This window comes from Salmo salar, chromosome 05, assembly GCF_965601325.2.
Source record: "Salmo salar chromosome 05, fSalSal1, whole genome shotgun sequence".
NCBI classification, from domain to species: Eukaryota; Metazoa; Chordata; class Actinopteri; order Salmoniformes; family Salmonidae; genus Salmo; species Salmo salar.
In genome coordinates this window covers 187,319-199,545 of record NC_138295.1, presented here as the reverse complement: position 1 = coordinate 199,545, position 12,227 = coordinate 187,319, and positions in this window count along the sequence as shown.

Genomic DNA, 12,227 nt, shown 5'->3' with positions numbered 1-12,227 from the left:
GTTAATGACTTCGGGTGTTTTCTTAAATTCAATCTGGAGTGCCAGAGTGCGCTCGTAAATTCAGAGCATTGTCAGATTGTCCGTTTGTAAATTCAGAGCGTTTTGCTCTCGGAGCGCACACTGGACGTTCGGGCCGAGGAGTACTGTTGATTTGAGTGTTCTGACCTTACAACTGCAGTCAAGCACCCAAGCTAACGTTGGATAGCTTGCTAGCTACTTCCAGACACAAATGAGACCACTCTGACCATTTTACTCGCCCTAGCAGAGCTGGTTAGGCAGTTTTCATGTTATCCAGAGCGTTGGTGAATGTAACTGTGCTGCTGGCAACAATTTAAGTATGCTTTTCTTGCCGACGTTTAATGATACTGGCTATATTCAACGGGTGTTGAGCGCTTGTAAATTCATTATTCTGTGCTCTGGTACATTCAGACGAGAGTGCTCTGAAATCAGAGTAGATAGCCTGAGCGAATTTAAGAAACACTCGAATGTCCATTGAGAACACAACGACTATACCACTTAGCTAAGAATGACGGGAATAATCAAGTCAATAAAACGTTAAGTAGTTAGTTAGGTAGCCTAGAGTTAATATACTGGTAAGTTTGATGTATAAGTAGCCAACTAGCGTTAGGTAGCTAGCTAACATAACGGTACATACTGCTGTAATGCTATGTGGTTCATAAGGACAGTGTAGCTAACAAATTGTCAGCCAACATAAAGTGTAAGGTAACTTACTTGAAGTCATTACTTTATTACATTGATCAACATTTTCTTAATATTTGTCATAATTAGTTAAAGCAATGAATTTGTTTCCGCTGTCGTTGTACTTTGGCTGCATATTTCCCGCCCTTTTTGTTAAATCTGAAAACGATGTGAAGCCACGCCCATTTCCTGAAGAATTACATTATGTTCCCTTAAGTTCGGAAATAGTGTCTTCTGCGTGTATACTTCATATTTTGGCGAATTTAGTACGACATCCGGGAACTTTTGGCATACTAACTATACCCATACTATGACCAATAAGCATACTATATACTCTATTCACATCACAAATAGTATGGTCAGTGAGGTTTGTATGATTATTTGAACACAGCTGTAGTCTTCTCTCCTCTGGCTGCTGCTGTGTGATGTCTCCTCTCACCACTAGAGGGCAGAGCTGAGCTGTGGGATGTCTCCTCTCACCACTAGAGGGCCGAGCTGAGCTGTGGGATGTCTCCTCTCACCACTAGAGGGCAGAGCTGAGCTGTGTGATGTCTCCTCTCACCACTAGAGGGCAGAGCTGAGCTGTGGGATGTCTCCTCTCACCACAAGAGGGCAGAGCTGAGCTGGGCTGTGTGATGAGCTGTGGGATGTCTCCTCTCACCACTAGAGGGCAGAGCTGAGCTGTGGGATGTCTCCTCTCACCACTAGAGGGCAGAGCTGAGCTGTGGGATGTCTCCTCTCACCACTAGAGGGCAGAGCTGAGCTGTGGGATGTCTCCTCTCACCACTAGAGGGCAGAGCTGAGCTGTGGGATGTCTCCTCTCAATTCAATTCAATTCAATTTAAGGGCTTTATTGGCGTGGGAAACATATGTTAACATTGCCAAAGCAAAGGAAGTAGATAATAAACAAATGTGAAATAAATAATAACAATTAACAAGTAAACATTACACTCACAAAAGTTCCAAAAGAATAAAGACATTTCAAATGCCATATTATGTGCATATAGTTAAAGTACAAAAGGGGAAATAAATAAACGTGAATATGGGTTGTATTTACAATGGTGTTTGTTCTTCACTGGTTGCCCTTTTCTTCTGGCAAAAGGTCACAAATATTGCGGCTGTGATGAAACACTGTGGTATTTCACCCAGTAGATATGGGAGTTTATCAAAATTGGGTTTGTTTCGAATTCTTTGTGGATCTGTAATCTGAGGGAAATATGTGTCTCTAATATGGTCATACATTTGGCAGGAGGTTAGGAATTGCAGCTCAGTTTCCACCTCATTTTGTGGGCAGTGTGCAAATAGCCTGTCTTCTCTTGAGAGCCAGGTCTGCCTACAGTGGCCTTTCTCAACAGCAAGGCTCTGCTCACTGAGTTTGTACATAGTCAAAGCTTTCCTTAAGTTTGGGTCAGTCACAGTGGTCAGGTATTCTGCCACTGTGTACTCTCTGTTTTGGGCCAATTAGCATTCTAGTTTGCAAAAAAAAAGTACATTCATTGTGTCAAGTAATTATCTTTCTGGTTTCTCTTGATTTGGTTGGGTCTAATTGTGTTGCTGTCCAGGGGGTCTGTTTGTGTTTGTGAACAGAGCCCCAGGACCAGCTTGCTTGGGGGACTCTTCTCCAGGTTCATCTCTCTGTAGGTGATGGCTTTGTTAAGGAAGGTTTGGAAATCGCTTCCTTTTAGGTGGTTGCAGAATTTAATGTCTCTTTTCTGGATTTTGATAATTAGCGGGTATCGTCCTAATTCTGCACTGCATGGATTATTTGGTGTTTTAATAGTCTCAATTTGGTGTTTGTCCCATTTGGTGAATTCTTGGTTGGTGAGCGGACCCCACACCTCACAACCATAAAGGGCAGTGGGTTCTATAACTCTCACCACTAGAGGTCAGAGCTGAGCTGTGTGATGAGCTCTGTGATGTCTCCTCTTACCACTAGAGGTCAGAGCTGAGCTGTGTGATGAGCTCTGTGATGTCTCCTCTTACCACTAGAGGTCAGAGCTGAGCTGTGTGATGAGCTCTGTGATGTCTCCTCTTACCACTAGAGGTCAGAGCTGAGCTGTGTGGCTCCTTCTAGAGACTGTAAAAAAGGAGAAAAGGGACATTGGATAGATCCTCTCTCTTCTCTGCAGTCAGATACTGATGTCCATGGAGAGATCCTCTCCAACCCTTCCCTGTCCCTTCACTGCAGCCAGATACAAGTAGATCCTAGATGGCGCCATATTGGATGACTGCCGTTTTGCAAGCTCCGACCCAACTTTGCTATTTTGTGATATATTTTAATTTGATTTTCTCTAAATGTATCCTCTATCATTTCTTACAAGCGACAACAACTCTTGAACATCAAATCGGCAGTTACTTTCCCCAATTCCGGCTTCTACTTCAAATCATCTGCCCTGGGCTCTCTCTGTAATTCCAACCCAATTTTTGGGCTACCCAAGAGGAAACACCGGCGTTACAGAGGCAAGTGAGGCAAGAGAATCCTGGTGAGATTAAAGTGAAGGGAAAACCGGACAACTTTTCCCTCCATTCTACTGGCTAATGTACAGTCACTTGATAAAAGATGGAGGACCTCTGATCGGGGATCTGCTACCAATGGGACTCTAGGAACTGCAGTTTTCTTTGCATTTCAGAAACAGAGACAAGATACCCCCCACAGCTATCCAACTCAGTGGATTCTCTATTCACCGGGCGGACAGGACAATGGAGCCAGAGAAATCAAGGGGGGGAGGGTTTTGCCTCTTCATCAACTCCAAATGATGTGCTAATTCCAACACAGTGGAAGTGTTGACCTACTGTTCACCCGCCTTGTAACACTTGATGGTCAAATGCCGACCCTTCTACCCCCCGGGGGATTTTTCATCTGTTATCATGACTGCTGTATACATTCCTCCTCAGGAAAATAAAAATAACAAGCTGGTGCTTAACGAACTGTACAAGGCTATAAACAAGCAGGAAACCCTACACCCAGAGACGGACTTTCTGGTTGCCACTGATTTAATTCGGCGTCACTAAGACACGTGATGACCAACTTCTATCAACACATCTCCAATGCCACTAAGGGCGATAAAGCCCTAGACCACTGCTATTCTACCCACATACAAGCATACAAAGATTTCCCTCCTCCGCCATTCGGCAAATCAGATCATGAATCTTGCTTCCTGTTTACAAGCAGAAGCTGAAATAGGAAGTAATTGCAATTCGATCTGTTGAGAAATGGTCACCAGAATCAGAGGGTATGCTACAGGACTGCTTTGCTGGCGCTGATTGGAATATGTTTTGAGACTCCGTCGATGAGCTAACCACCTCCATCACCGGTTTCATTAGAAAATGCATCGATGACGTTGTTGCCATGGTGAGGGTGAGCTGCTTCCCCAATCAAAAGCCCTGAATTAACACAGGGGTCGGTTCTAAACTAAAGAGCAGGGCTACCGCACACAGTGCAATCGTAGACGACCCTGATGCTACGGCTGAAGACAAGAATAAGTACAAGAAGGCCCGCTATGACCTCTGCAGAGTCATCAAGTGAGCAAAAGGACAATATAGGAATAAGGTGGAATCATGTTACACAGGCTCCAACGCCCGCCACATGTGGCAGGGGCTACAGTCCGTTACAGATCACAAAGGAAGACCCAGCCGTGATCTGACCAACGATGCCTCTCTACCAGACAAACATTTTATGTAAGCTTTGACAACAACAACAACAACATCAAGCCGGGAGTGAGGACCGTCACCAACCCAGAGGACTAGGTGACCTCGCTCTCCGAGGCCGACGTGAGAAGGGGCTTTAATCAGGTCAACACCCGCAAGGCTGTAGGCCCTGAAGGTATTCCAGGGCGCGTTCTCAGAGCACAGAACAGCTGGCATATTCAGAGTAATGTCCAATCTCTCCTTGTCCCAGTCTGTAATGTCCAATCTCTCCTTATCCCAGTCTATAATGTCCAATCTCTCCTTATCCCAGTCTGTAATGTTTCTCTCCTTATCCCAGTCTATAATGTCCAATCTCTCCTTGTCCCAGTCTGTAATGTCCAATCTCTCCTTGACCCAGTCTGTAATGTCCAATCTCTCCTTATCCCAGTCTGTAATGTCCAATCTCTCCTTATCCCAGTCTGTAATGTCCAATCTCTCCTTATCCCAGTCTGTAATGTTCAATCTCTCCTTGTCCCAGTCTGTAATGTCCAATCTCTCCTTATCCCAGTCTGTAATGTTTCTCTCCTTGTCCCAGTCTGTAATGTCCAATCTCTCCTTGTCCCAGTCTGTAATGTTTCTCTCCTTGTCCCAGTCTGTAATGTCCAATCTCTCCTTGTCCCAGTCTGTAATGTCCAATCTCTCCTTATCCCAGTCTGTAATGTTTCTCTCCTTGTCCCAGTCTGTAATGTCCAATCTCTCCTTGTCCCAGTCTGTAATGTCCAATCTCTCCTTATCCCAGTCTGTAATGTCGAATCTCTCCTGGTCCCAGTCTGTAATGTCCAATCTCTCCTTGTCCCAGTCTGTAATGTCCAATCTCTCCTTGTCCCAGTCTGTAATGTTTCTCTCCTTATCCCAGTCTGTAATGTCCAATCTCTCCTTATCCCAGTCTGTAATGTCCAATCTCTCCTTATCCCAGTCTGTAATGTCCAATCTCTCCTTATCCCAGTCTGTAATGTCCAATCTCTCCTTATCCCAGTCTGTAATGTTCAATCTCTCCTTATCCCAGTCTGTAATGTTTCTCTCCTTGTCCCAGTCTGTAATGTCCAATCTCTCCTTGTCCCAGTCTGTAATGTCCAATCTCTCCTTGTCCCAGTCTGTAATGTTTCTCTCCTTGTCCCAGTCTGTAATGTCCAATCTCTCCTTATCCCAGTCTGTAATGTTTCTCTCCTTGTCCCAGTCTGTAATGTTTCTCTCCTTGTCCCAGTCTGTAATGTCCAATCTCTCCTTATCACAGTCTGTAATGTCCAATCTCTCCTTGTCCCAGTCTGTGTTTCTCTCCTTGTCCCAGTCTGTAATGTCCAATCTCTCCTTATCCCAGTCTGTAATGTCCAATCTCTCCTTATCCCAGTCTGTAATGTCCAATCTCTCCTTGTCCCAGTCTGTAATGTTTCTCTCCTTGTCCCAGTCTGTAATGTCCAATCTCTCCTTGTCCCAGTCTGTAATGTCCAATCTCTCCTTATCCCAGTCTGTAATGTCCAATCTCTCCTTATCCCAGTCTGTAATGTCCAATCTCTCCTTGTCCCAGTCTGTAATGTCCAATCTCTCCTTATCCCAGTCTGTAATGTTTCTCTCCTTGTCCCAGTCTATAATGTGCAATCTCTCCTTACCCAGTCTGTAATGTCCAATCTCTCCTTGTCCCAGTCTGTAATGTTTCTCTCCTTGTCCCAGTCTGTAATGTCCAATCTCTCCTTGTCCCAGTCTGTAATGTCCAATCTCTCCTTATCCCAGTCTGTAATGTCCAATCTCTCCTTGTCCCAGTCTGTAATGTTTCTCTCCTTGTCCCAGTCTGTAATGTCCAATCTCTCCTTGTCCCAGTCTGTAATGTCCAATCTCTCCTTGTCCCAGTCTGTAATGTTTCTCTCCTTGTCCCAGTCTGTAATGTCCAATCTCTCCTTATCCCAGTCTGTAATGTCCAACCTCTCATTGTTCCAGTCTTTAATCCCCACATGTTTTAAGATGACCCCAATCATCTCTGTTTCTAAGAACTGTAAGGCCACCATGATTACCGCCCTGTAGCCTTCACAGCTGTAATCATGAAGTGCTTTGAGAGGCTGGTTATGGCTCACATCAACTCCATCATCCTAGGTACCCTGGACCCACTTTAATGTGCATACCGCCCCAACAGATTCATTCAACCCTCACGCTGACCCTGAACCTCTGTAAGGGACTCAACCCTGATTCTAAAGGAGCCCCAAAAGATTCATAGATGACGCATTCTCAATTGCTTTCAACACTGCCCTCCCCCCCACCTAGATTAGAGGAATACCTATGTGAGAATGCTGTTCATTGACTACACCTCAGCGTTCAACACCATTATCCCCGTCCAAGGTCGTCGCTAAGCTTAGGACTCTGGGTCTGAACACCTCAATCTGCAACTGGATCTTGGACTTCCTGACGGGCCAACACCAGGTGGTGAGGGCAGGCAACATCACCCCACCACGCTGACCTTTAACACAGGAGTCCTACAGGGGTGTGTGCTTACTCCCCTCCTGTACTCCCTGTTCATCCATGACTATGTTGCCATACGCGACTCCAACACCATTATCAGATTCGCTGACGAAACGACAGTGGTATCACCGGCGACGATGAGTCAGCTTACTGGGAGGATGTCAGTGACCTTGCAGTGTGGTGGCGCTACAGAGGGTTGTGAAGACAGCCCAGTACATCCCTGGGGCCAAGCTCCCTGCCATCCAGGACCTCGACATGTGTATCAGGCAGTGTGGAAAAAAAAGGCCCGGAAAATCGTCAAAGACCCCAACCACCCAAGCTATAGACAATTCTCTCTCATTCCACACGGCAGGCGGTTCAGGGGCATCAAGTTTGATACCAACAGGCTCTTGAACAGCTTCTATACACAAGCAATACGATTGATAAACACCTAATTTTGCAATGTCTCTACGCACACTCACAGGGCCCTACACACTCACAGGGCCCCACACACTCACAGGGCCCTACACACTCACAGGGCCCTACACACTCACAGGGCCCCACACACTCACAGGGCCCTACACACTCACAGGGCCCTACACACTCACAGGGCCCTACACACTCACAGGCCCCACACACTCACAGGGCCCTACACACTCACAGGGCCCTACACACTCACAGGGCCCTACACACTCACAGGGCCCTACACATTCACAGGGCCCTACACACTCACAGGGCCCTACACACTCACAGGGCCCTACACACTCACACACAATGTCAAATCAAATCAAATTGTATTGGTCACATAAACGTGGTTAGCAGATGTTATTGCGGGTGTAGCGAAATGCTTGTGCTTCTAGCTCCGACAGTGCAGTAATATCTAACAAGTAACACATCATATACCCAATACACACACATCTAAGTAGGAATGAATTAAGACTTTATACATATGTACAAGCAATGTCAGAGCAGAATGGACTAAGATACAGTAGAATAGTATAGAAAAAGAGTATAAACATATGAGATGAGTAATGCAAGATCTGTAAACACTATTAAGTGAATGAGATGCCGTAGAATAGTATAGAAAACAGTATATACACCAAAAGGCTCTTGAACAGCTTCTATACATATCTACCTCCATCACTCCAGTATCCCTGTCTCCTATACATATCTACCTTCATCACTCCAGTATCCCTGTCCCCTTCCCCTATACATATCTACCTCCATCACTCCAGTATCCCTGTCCCCTTCCCCCTATACATATCTACCTCCATCACTCCAGTATCCCTGTCCCCTTCCCCTATACATATCTACCTCCATCACTCCAGTATCCCTGTCCCCTTCCCCCTATACATATCTACCTTCATCACTCCAGTATCCCTGTCCCCTTCCCCTATACATATCTACCTCCATCTCTCCAGTATCCCTGTCCCCTATACATATCTACCTCCATCACTCCAGTATCCCTGTCCCCTTCCCCTATACATATCTACCTTCATCACTCCAGTATCCCTGTCCCCTTCCCCTATACATATCTACCTCCATCACTCCAGTATCCCTGTCCCCTTCCCCCTATACATATCTACCTCCATCACTCCAGTATCCCTGTCCCCTTCCCCCTATACATATCTACCTCCATCACTCCAGTATCCCTGTCCCCTTCCCCCTATACATATCTACCTCCATCACTCCAGTATCCCTGTCCCCTTCCCCCTATACATATCTACCTCCATCACTCCAGTATCCCTGTCCTCTTCCCCCTATACATATCTACCTTCATCACTCCAGTATCCCTGTCCCCTATACATATCTACCTCCATCACTCCAGTATCCCTGTCCCCTTCCCCCTATACATATCTACCTCCATCACTCCAGTATCCCTGTCCCCTTCCCCCTATACATATCTACCTCCATCACTCCAGTATCCCTGTCCCCTATACATATCTACCTCCATCACTCCAGTATCCCTGTCCCCTATACATATCTACCTTCATCACTCCAGTATCCCTGTCCCCTTCCCCCTATACATATCTACCTTCATCACTCCAGTATCCCTGTCCCCTTCCCCCTATACATATCTACCTCCATCACTCCAGTATCCCTGTACCCTATACATATCTACCTTCATCACTCCAGTATCCCTGTCCCCTATACATATCTACCTCCATCACTCCAGTATCCCTGTCTCCTTCCCCCTATACATATCTACCTCCATCACTCCAGTATCCCTGTCCCCTTCCCCCTATACATATCTACCTCCATCACTCCAGTATCCCTGTCCCCTATACATATCTACCTCCATCACTCCAGTATCCCTGTCTCCTTCCCCCTATACATATCTACCTCCATCACTCCAGTATCCCTGCCCCCTATACATATCTACCTCCATCACTCCAGTGTCCCTGTCCCCTTCCCCCTATACATATCTACCTCCATCACTCCAGTATCCCTTCCCCCTATACATATCTACCTCCATCACTCCAGTATCCCTGTCCCCTTCCCCCTATACATATCTACCTCCATCACTCCAGTATCCCTGTCCCCTTCCCCCTATACATATCTACCTCCATCACTCCAGTATCCCTGTCTCCTTCCCCCTATACATATCTACCTCCATCACTCCAGTATCCCTGTCCCCTTCCCCCTATACATATCTACCTTCATCACTCCAGTATCCCTGTCCCCTTCCCCCTATACATATCTACCTCGATCACTCCAGTATCCCTGCCCCCTATACAGATCTACCTTCATCACTCCAGTATCCCTGTCCCCTTCCCCCTATACATATCTACCTCCATCACTCCAGTATCCCTGTCCCCTATACATATCTACCTCCATCACTCCAGTATCCCTGTCCCCTATACATATCTACCTTCATCACTCCAGTATCCCTGTCCCCTTCCCCCTATACATATCTACCTCCATCACTCCAGTATCCCTGTCCCCTATACATATCTACCTTCATCACTCCAGTATCCCTGTCCCCTATACATATCTACCTCCATCTCTCCAGTATCCCTGTCCCCTTCCCCCTATACATATCTACCTCCATCACTCCAGTATCCCTGTCCCCTATACATATCTACCTCCATCTCTCCAGTATCCCTGTCCCCTATACATATCTACCTTCATCACTCCAGTATCCCTGTCCCCTGTCCCCTATACATATCTACCTCCATCTCTCCAGTATCCCTGTCCCCTTCCCCCTATACATATCTACCTCCATCACTCCAGTATCCCTTCCCCCTATACATATCTACCTCCATCTCTCCAGTATCCCTGTCCCCTATACATATCTAGCTCCATCACTCCAGTATCCCTGTCCCCTTCCCCCTATACATATCTATCTTCATCACTCCAGTATCCCTGTCCCCTTCCCCCTATACATATCTACCTCCATCTCTCCAGTATCCCTGTCCCCTATACATATCTACCTTCATCACTCCAGTATCCCTGTCCCCTATACATATCTACCTTCATCTCTCCAGTATCCCTGTCCCCTATACATATCTACCTTCATCACTCCAGTATCCCTGTCCCCTTCCCCCTATACATATCTACCTCCATCACTCCAATATCCCTGTCCCCTATACATATCTACCTTCATCACTCCAGTATCCCTGTCCCCTATACATATCTACCTCATCACTCCAGTATCCCTGTCTCCTATACATATCTACCTCATCACTCCAGTATCCCTGTCCCCTATACATATCTACCTTCATCACTCCAGTATCCCTGTCCCCTATACATATCTACCTCCATCACGCCAGTATCCCTGTCCCCTATACATATCTACCTCATCACTCCAGTATCCCTGTCCCCTATACATATCTACCTCATCACTCCAGTATCCCTGTCCCCTATACATATCTACCTTCATCACTCCAGTATCCCTGTCCCCTATACATATCTACCTCCATCACTCCAGTATCCCTGCACATGTAAATATGACATTGGAACTGACATTTTCAATATTAGCCTTATATTTTATTCTTACTTACTGACTTACTGTGTATTTCATATTTCCTATTCTTAATTTTTTTTCTTCTAGTAATACATTGTTATTGACTTGCCTTGTTAAATAAAGGTAAATAAAATAATGTCCCTGTCAATCAGACTCAGAGAGAGAGAGAGAGAGAGAGAGAGAGAGAGAGAGAGAGAGAGAGAGAGAGAGAGAGAGAGAGAGACGGGTCTCAGAGACAGAGAGACGGGTCTCAGAGACAGAGAGACGGGTCTCAGAGACAGAGAGACGGGTCTCAGAGACAATAGATGTAGGATTACTGGATACACAGTAACACATACACACTGTGTGTGTGTGTGTGTGTGTGTGTGTGTGTGTAAGAGACTTATGCAGCTCTCCAATGTTGTAGCAGCTTATTAAAGCAGGAACTAATTCAGAGGATCAAGAGACCATTGCTCAAGTCATAACAAGCATTTGTCCCCACAGCTCTACAGCCTTAGGTAGAGTTCCACCTTGCATCACACTGCTGGCTTACCTCTGAAGCCAAGCAGGGTTGGTCCTGGTCGGTCTCTGATGGGAGACCAGATGCTGCTGGAAGTGGTGTTGGAGGGCCAGTCTCTAGATGGGAGACCAGATGCTGCTGGTAGTGGTGTTGGAGGGCCAGTCTCTAGATGGGAGACCAGATGCTGCTGGTAGTGGTGTTGGAGGGCCAGTCCCTAGATGGGAGACCAGATGCTGCTGGAAGTGGTGTTGGAGGGCCAGTCTCTAGATGGGAGACCAGATGCTGCTGGAAGTGGTGTTGGAGGGCCAGTCTCTAGATGGGAGACCAGATGCTGCTGGAAGTGGTGTTGGAGGGCCAGTCTTTAGATGGGAGACCAGATGCTGCTGGTAGTGGTGTTGGAGGGCCAGTCTCTAGATGGGAGACCAGATGCTGCTGGTAGTGGTGTTGGAGGGCCAGTCCCTAGATGGGAGACCAGATGCTGCTGGAAGTGGTGTTGGAGGGCCAGTCTCTAGATGGGAGACCAGATGCTGCTGGTAGTGGTGTTGGAGGGCCAGTCTCTAGATGGGAGACCAGATGCTGCTGGTAGTGGTGTTGGAGGGCCAGTCCCTAGATGGGAGACCAGATGCTGCTGGAAGTGGTGTTGGAGGGCCAGTAGGAGGCACTGTTTCCTCGGGTCTAAAATAAAATGTCCCACTGCCCCAAGGCAGTGATTGGGGACATTGCCCTGTGTAGCGTGCAGTCTTTCAGATGGGACGTTAACCTGTTATGGCTAGGGGGCAGTATTTTCACGGCTGGATAAAAAACGTGCCCGATTTAATCTGGTTACCACTCCTACCCAGTAACTAGAATATGCATATACTTATTACATATGGATAGAAAACACCCTAAAGTTTCTAAAACTGTTTGAATGGTGTCTGTGACTATAACAGAACTCATTTGGCAGGCAAA